This window comes from Salmo salar, unplaced genomic scaffold (genome assembly GCF_965601325.2).
Source record: "Salmo salar unplaced genomic scaffold, fSalSal1 ptg000257l, whole genome shotgun sequence".
Classification (NCBI taxonomy): Eukaryota; Metazoa; Chordata; class Actinopteri; order Salmoniformes; family Salmonidae; genus Salmo; species Salmo salar.
The window spans coordinates 3,598,090-3,605,000 of NW_027675339.1; the positions used below are offsets into that span (position 1 = coordinate 3,598,090).

At 40.3% G+C, this 6,911-nt stretch overlaps 1 long non-coding RNA gene across 1 annotated transcript; it reads left to right on the forward strand.

The window, feature by feature from the left end:
* Window positions 1-557: 557 nt before the first annotated feature.
* Window positions 558-4,185, forward strand: LOC123732089 (uncharacterized). The gene is made up of 3 exons (XR_014383281.1): window positions 558-767; window positions 2,667-2,765; window positions 3,591-4,185. It is a non-coding gene; the product is annotated as an uncharacterized LOC123732089 (long non-coding RNA).
* The last annotated feature ends 2,726 nt before the right edge of the window (window positions 4,186-6,911 follow it).

Here is a 6,911-nt window from a genome sequence, read left to right on the forward strand (position 1 = left end):
AATGAATCAGATTACATGGAGAGGGGGACCTGATCCTAGATTATAATGAATCAGATTACATGGAGAAGGGGGACCTGATCCTAGATCAAAATGAATCAGATTACATGGAGAGGGGGGACCTGATCCTAGATTATAATGAATCAGATTACATGGAGAGGGGGGACCTGATCCTATATCATAATGAATCAGATTACATGGAGAGGGGGGGACCTGATCCTAGATCATAATGAATCAGATTACATGGAGAGGAGGGACCTGATCCTACATCATAAATAATCAGATTACATGGAGAGGAGGGGACCTGATCCTACATCATAATGAATCAGATTACATGGAGAGGGGGGACCTGATCCTATATCATAATGAATCAGATTACATGGAGAGGGGGGACCTGATCCTAGATCATAATGAATCAGATTACATGGAGAGGGGGGGACCTGATCCTAGATCATAATGAATCAGATTACATGGAGAGGAGGGAACTGATGCTAAATCATAATGAATCAGATTACATGGAGAGGGGGGGACCTGATCCTAGATCAGCAATCTAACTCTGGGACACTGCCTGTATGAAACCGAACACATAGTTGTAAAGTGTAGTTACAGCAGGTGTTTACTGCCATCTAGTGGATGATACCAATAAAACACTTTATTTTCAGGGTGGGGAGACGGCTGATTGAAACAGAAAGTAAAGTTGTTCTTTTGTTCAGGATCCATTTTGAGACGACAGAGCAGAAAACACTACATGGAGATTATTGAAAAATAAAGTAAGTATTTCTGAACAATAATCTATTCTAATGGACAGAGTAAGAGAATGAATACTAGGAATGAGATATTACTAGTTAGTAGAACTGCTACTTGAGCTGAGTTGCTGACAGACAGCCGTTTTCAAAGTGGAAACTAATCAGTAGGTCTACATGTTATCAGTTAAACGTCTGGTAAAGATGGTGGAGGAGCTTTTACATTATATGGTTTTATGTTTATCTCAGGGTTTCTCATTCCTTTTGTTCTTACCAGCACTTACACACCGGATTCAACTAATCATCAAATATATATTTGAAGATAGATTTAAGGCATCATTAAAACCTTTTGGGTTTGTAGGCCTGTTTACAATTATTAAAGTCCTACAGTAATTCATATTTTGGAGGAAAAAAACACAGCTAAACTTGGTTACGAGTAAATTATATGTTTAGCAAAAATAACATAAGAAGGACTATAATAAAAAAACTGAAGCAAGATTCGGTACAATGTCATGATTTGCTGCTGTCGCATGCAACTGACTGTTACCTCTGGTTACTGTTGTAAATGCCTCTGGGTTTAGAACTCTGTGTCTCAGTGCCTTGCGACAGTGGGAAGTTCGTTTTGCATGGCCCGGTGCTACAGGTGAGTGGAGTTTTATTTTAAGGAACAATGGAATGGTCTAAAATGCGTAAACTCTGCGCACCCGGGGAGCCGGGCAATGCAAAACGAATTCACCCAGTGACCGTTGCTTTATTTCCTTATATGAAATTGAAAGTAACTTTGTAGCCTGCGCAGTTACAAAATGTCTGTTGACACTGTGGCTCATATGTCTCTAGAATATTAGAACAGTGGTGGAAAAAGTACTCAATTCTCATACTTGAGTAAAAGTAAAGATACCTTAATAGAAAATGACTCAATTAAAAGTGAAAGTCACCCAGTAAAATACTTCTTCAGTAGAAGTCTAAAAGTATTTGGTTTAAAATATAATTAAGTATCAAAAGTAAATGTAATTGCTAAAATATACTTAAGCATCAAAAGTAAAAGTAAAGTAGTGATCATTTAAAATTCATTTTATTAAGCAAACCAGACGGCACAATTTTCTTGTTATTTTAATTTACGGATAGCCAGGGTCACACTCCAACACTCAGACATCATTTAAAAATGAAGCATTTGAGTTTAGTGAGTCCTCCAGGTCAGAGGCAGTAATGACCAGGGATGTTCTCTGTTTAGTGAGTCCTCCAGATCAGAGGCAGTAGGGATGACCAGGGATGTTCTCTGTTTAGTGAGTCCTCCAGATCAGAGGCAGTAGGGATGTTCTCTTGATAAGTGTTCAAATTGGACCGTTTTCTGTCCTGCTAAGCATTCAACATGTAACGAGTACTTTTGGGTGTCAGGGAAAATGTATGGAGTAAAAAGTACATCATTTTCTTCATGAATGTAGAGAAGTAAAAGAGAAAGTTGTTAAAAATATATTTCTCAAAGAGATAATGAATGAATGAGAACAATTGACATTCAAGAATTAGTCACTGTGTTAACCACAACCAACATGCTGGATCTCTGTTTAGTTGTCACTGTGTTAACCACAACCAACATGCTGGATCTCTGTTTAGTTGTCACTGTGTTAACCACAACCAACATGCTGGATCTCTGTTTAGTTGTTACTGTGTTAACCACAACCAACATGCTGGATCTCTGTTTAGTTGTCACTGTGTTAACCACAACCAACATGCTGGATCTCTGTTTAGTTGTCACTGTGTTGACCACAACCAACATGCTGGATCTCTGTTTAGTTGTCACTGTGTTAACCACAACCAACATGCTGGATCTCTGTTTAGTTGTCACTGTGTTAACCACAACCAACATGCTGGATCTCTGTTTAGTTGTCCCTGTGTTGACCACAATCAACATGTTGGATCTCTGTTTAGGGGTCAGTGCTCTAAAATGAGTCTCTCTGGGGAGAGAGAGGAGGGGGGCCCTGCCTCTAAAATGCATCTCTCTGGGGGACATGACACCAAAGCTAAGAGGTAAGATGACAATTTTATGAAGAATTTATTAACTTTATTTCCAAAATAAATAGCTATCTTAAGATGAATGCAGTTACTGTAAATCTCTCTGGATAAGAGCATCTGCTAAATCAGGGGTTCTCAATCCGGGGTCTGTGGAGGTACTGCAGGGGTTCTCAATCCGGGGTCTGTGGAGGTACTGCAGGGGCTCCACGGCACCCTGACTGTACTCGTTGCAATGTAACACATTTGATAGAATTTTCACATGACACGACCACTTTGCCTACTCTTAATTATTGCCTAATATAATGGAATGCATATTTTCTTTACCAATTCTGATCGTTGTTACAAGAAGAATTTTGACAATATTCCCGTTATATCAACACACTCTTCACACCCGTTTAACAACTCTAAATAGCTTTGGCATAGTAGGCATCAAGTCCCTTGCCAATAATGTTGCCTGCAACGTTGCATACAATGTTCATTTTCATCGAACACAGATTACGCCCTAGATGTCTTCAATTGCCCAATTTATAGCCATGCCAAATTTAGGATAATTTTTTTAACAATGTGATGTTGTGCTCCCAAGGGAGAACTTGAAATAACATGATGTGGATAATTAAATAATCAAAAGAAAAACGTGTTAATTTTACACTCAGAAAAGAAGGTTCCTTATAGAACCAAAAAGGCTTCTCTCACTTCCTTAATATATGGAACCACTAAAAGTGATATATATTTTGGGGTTCAGTGAAGAAGAACCTCTAGAGTTCTGATCAATGAAAGGTGAATGTTTTGAGGATGTAGCAGGCCTCCAGTGGTCAGATCAATTCCTCCTGTTTTTTCCAGCGCCCGGCCCGGGATTCAAACCAGCCACCTTTCAGCCACAGGTCCAACTCCTGCCACAGCTCCAACTCCTTAGCCACTGGGCGAAAACCTGAGTTAATCTTGGGAAATTAGCATAAATTAATCTGCCAAAATGAAGACAAAATGCTTTGGAGACATACATGGTATCACTTGTTATACATAAGTATTATACATAAATCATTGCCAAAAGCACAGGACATATATTATTTATGGATTGATCATATCAAATATCAAAACATTATTTTAACTACTACAAAGCATTTACATGTGGCTCAGGAACCACTGACTCACTGCATTGTTCTATAGTATTATCAAGACACCTGCTGTTAACTCAGAAACTACTTAGGACAGCTCACGAGGTGTCCTAAATATCTGCTGACTAGGTGGGACTAGAGATTTCATGCATAGCTTTAATTTATTCCCGGAAGTGTCAAATGTCTTTATTCTCAGCACTTATACGACCACTTCTCTACTCTGAGACGCTTTGTGGATATGGGCCTAGATCTCAAAATATTGTTATAAAAAAAGTGGAACGTTTGTTTAACATAATAATAAAAAATGAATATTACTAATGTAACCCACTGTAAAGACTGGGCTTAGTTGATTGTGTTGCACTGCTCATGTCCGCGTTCTGGAACTGTCCGAGTCCACGTCCTGTGTGGCACCAAGAATATTGTCCGGTTACGCGCAGAGTGGACTAAGGTAAATTTTGGGGAATAACGATGGAGTTTGTTACAGTGTTGAAACGCCAAACTTTATTGTTCAATTAGCTTTTTGCTTTACGGTCAGGGACAGTATGAGTGTAGCCAGATCCTTTTCACTCTCTATCCTTGTTTCATTTTGTGGTTCACCGGATTCGTCATCATCATCGAGACAAACGACAGACGAACGTCCTGCTAGCGAGCCAAGCTAGTCGGTAAAGCTAGGTAAGCTAGCTAGCTACTCTACCAGCAGCATCCTAGTTATCCTAGCTAGTCGGTACAGCTAGGTAAGCTAGCTAGCTACTCTACCAGCAGCATCCTAGTTATCCTAGCTAGTCGGTACAGCTAGGTAAGCTAGCTAGATACTCTACCAGCAGCATCCTAGTTATCCTAGCTAGTCGGTACAGCTGGGTAAGCTAGCTAGCTACTCTACCAGCAGCATCCTAGTTATCCAAGCTAGTTGGTACAGCTAGGTAAGCTAGCTAGCATCTCTACCAGCAGCATCCTAGTTATCCAAGCTAGTCGGTACAGCTGGGTAAGCTAGCTAGCTAGCTACCCTACCAGCAGCATCCTAGTTATCCTAGCTAGTCGGTACAGCTGGGTAAGTTAGCTAGCTACTCTACCAGCAGCATCCTAGTTATCCAAGCTAGTTGGTACAGCTAGGTAAGCTAGCTAGCATCTCTACCAGCAGCATCCTAGTTATCCTAGCTTGTCGGTACAGCTGGGTAAGCTAGCTAGCTACTCTACCAGCAGCATCCTAGTTATCCTATCCTCCCTCTCTCGTTGACGGATGCTGGCTACCTCTGTCCGGTTCTCCTCTCTTCACTAGATGGATGGTAACTTTAGTGTTTAACCCCTCTGTATCCAAGGACCAATCTTTTGAATATTTTTTTCGGGGCGCCTCAAGTAGGCTGGACACATTCCTTTTTTTATTTTTTATTCTCAGCTGCCTCACCAACGTCTGAATGTGCATTAATAACTTTTAATTGGTAAATATTTCCAATAGATCGCAGCATAAGACCATGAAGCATCAGTTATAGGCTACAAGCAGCAATATGATTGACATAAAATAGCATGCAACCCCAGACTATATGTCCCATGATTTTCTAAAATGGTCACTCATTAACATAACTTTAGTTAGCTATATATCTCGTTTTAGGGCTGTGTTGCTTTTAGGAGAGCAAATTAATAGTGACTAGAGCAGGTATTGAACCTCAGTATACATTTATTATAAAAAGTCATCTTAATATCTGATATTGCGAGTAAACAACCTCAGAATAGAAAAGACAAGAGTGCGTCTTCCAGCCCACCAATAAATTACATCATTCAACCCTCCCGGTTAGTAAATTTACCTCAACATGCCCCTGGAGAAGGCAGAGCGACGACACCAGCTTTTTACCGGGGCTGAGTTGACTACTAGAGAGAGAAGGCAGAGCGACGACACCAGCTTTTTACCGGGGCTGAGTTGACTACTAGAGAGAGAAGAAAGAGTGACGACACCAGCTTTTTACTGGGGCTGAGTTGACTACTAGAGAGAGAAGGCAGAGCGACGACACCAGCTTTTTACCGGGGCTGAGTTGACTACTAGAGAGAGAAGGCAGAGCGACGACACCAGCTTTTTACTGGGACTGAGTTGACTACTAGAGAGAGAAGGCAGAGCGACGACACCAGCTTTTTACCGGGGCTGAGTTGACTACTAGAGAGAGAAGGCAGAGCGACGACACCAGCTTTTTACCGGGGCTGAGTTGACTACTAGAGAGAGAAGGCAGAGCGACGACACCAGCTTTTTACCGGGGCTGAGTTGACTACTAGAGAGAGAAGGCAGAGCGACGACACCAGCTTTTTAGCGGGGCTGAGTTGACTACTAGAGAGAGAAGGCAGAGCGACGACACCAGCTTTTTACCGGGGCTGAGTTGACTACTAGAGAGAGAAGACAGAGTGGCTCGATGGTGGTTGATGAATTTGACAATGAATGTACCTGGAAAATACGTTTTTCTCAACTAGAGGTGACTGAATTAATGTTCAGACTTATTGATAATCGTTATATTAATGAAGTATAATTTCAAAACATGAGCATAAAAACAGGTAATAATAAACATGAATCATCATTATATTACTTCACAGTAATCTGTTAAATGCTTTTTCAGTCCTTCCTCTTGCGTTAGCAGTGTGGAAAGGGACAGAAAGAAGCTCACAGGAGTTTTCCTGTGAGGGGGAGTGGTGGTGTATCCACGGAGAAAACAAATCTAATCTTCTGAAATGTAATTTGTGGTCTTATGCTGCCATCTATTGGAATTATTTAGCAACTGCAGTAGTACTGAGTAATGTGTTATTCCTTACTAAAGTAGTAATTACTCAGAATTGCAAAATATAACATTTTCTAGTTCATTTTACCACTTATAATAAAATAAAAAGTTTATAGCATAACAAACAATTAAACTGACATAAAACAAAAACACCATACATTTAGTTAATTATATATATAAAACTATGTATTTAGATGGGTGACATTATCTGCCAAAGTAACAGCCCTGTAGACAAAGAAGAGCTCTCCAGTAGGTACCAAAACATTCAAAGGACCTTTTTCTCAAAAGTGATGTTA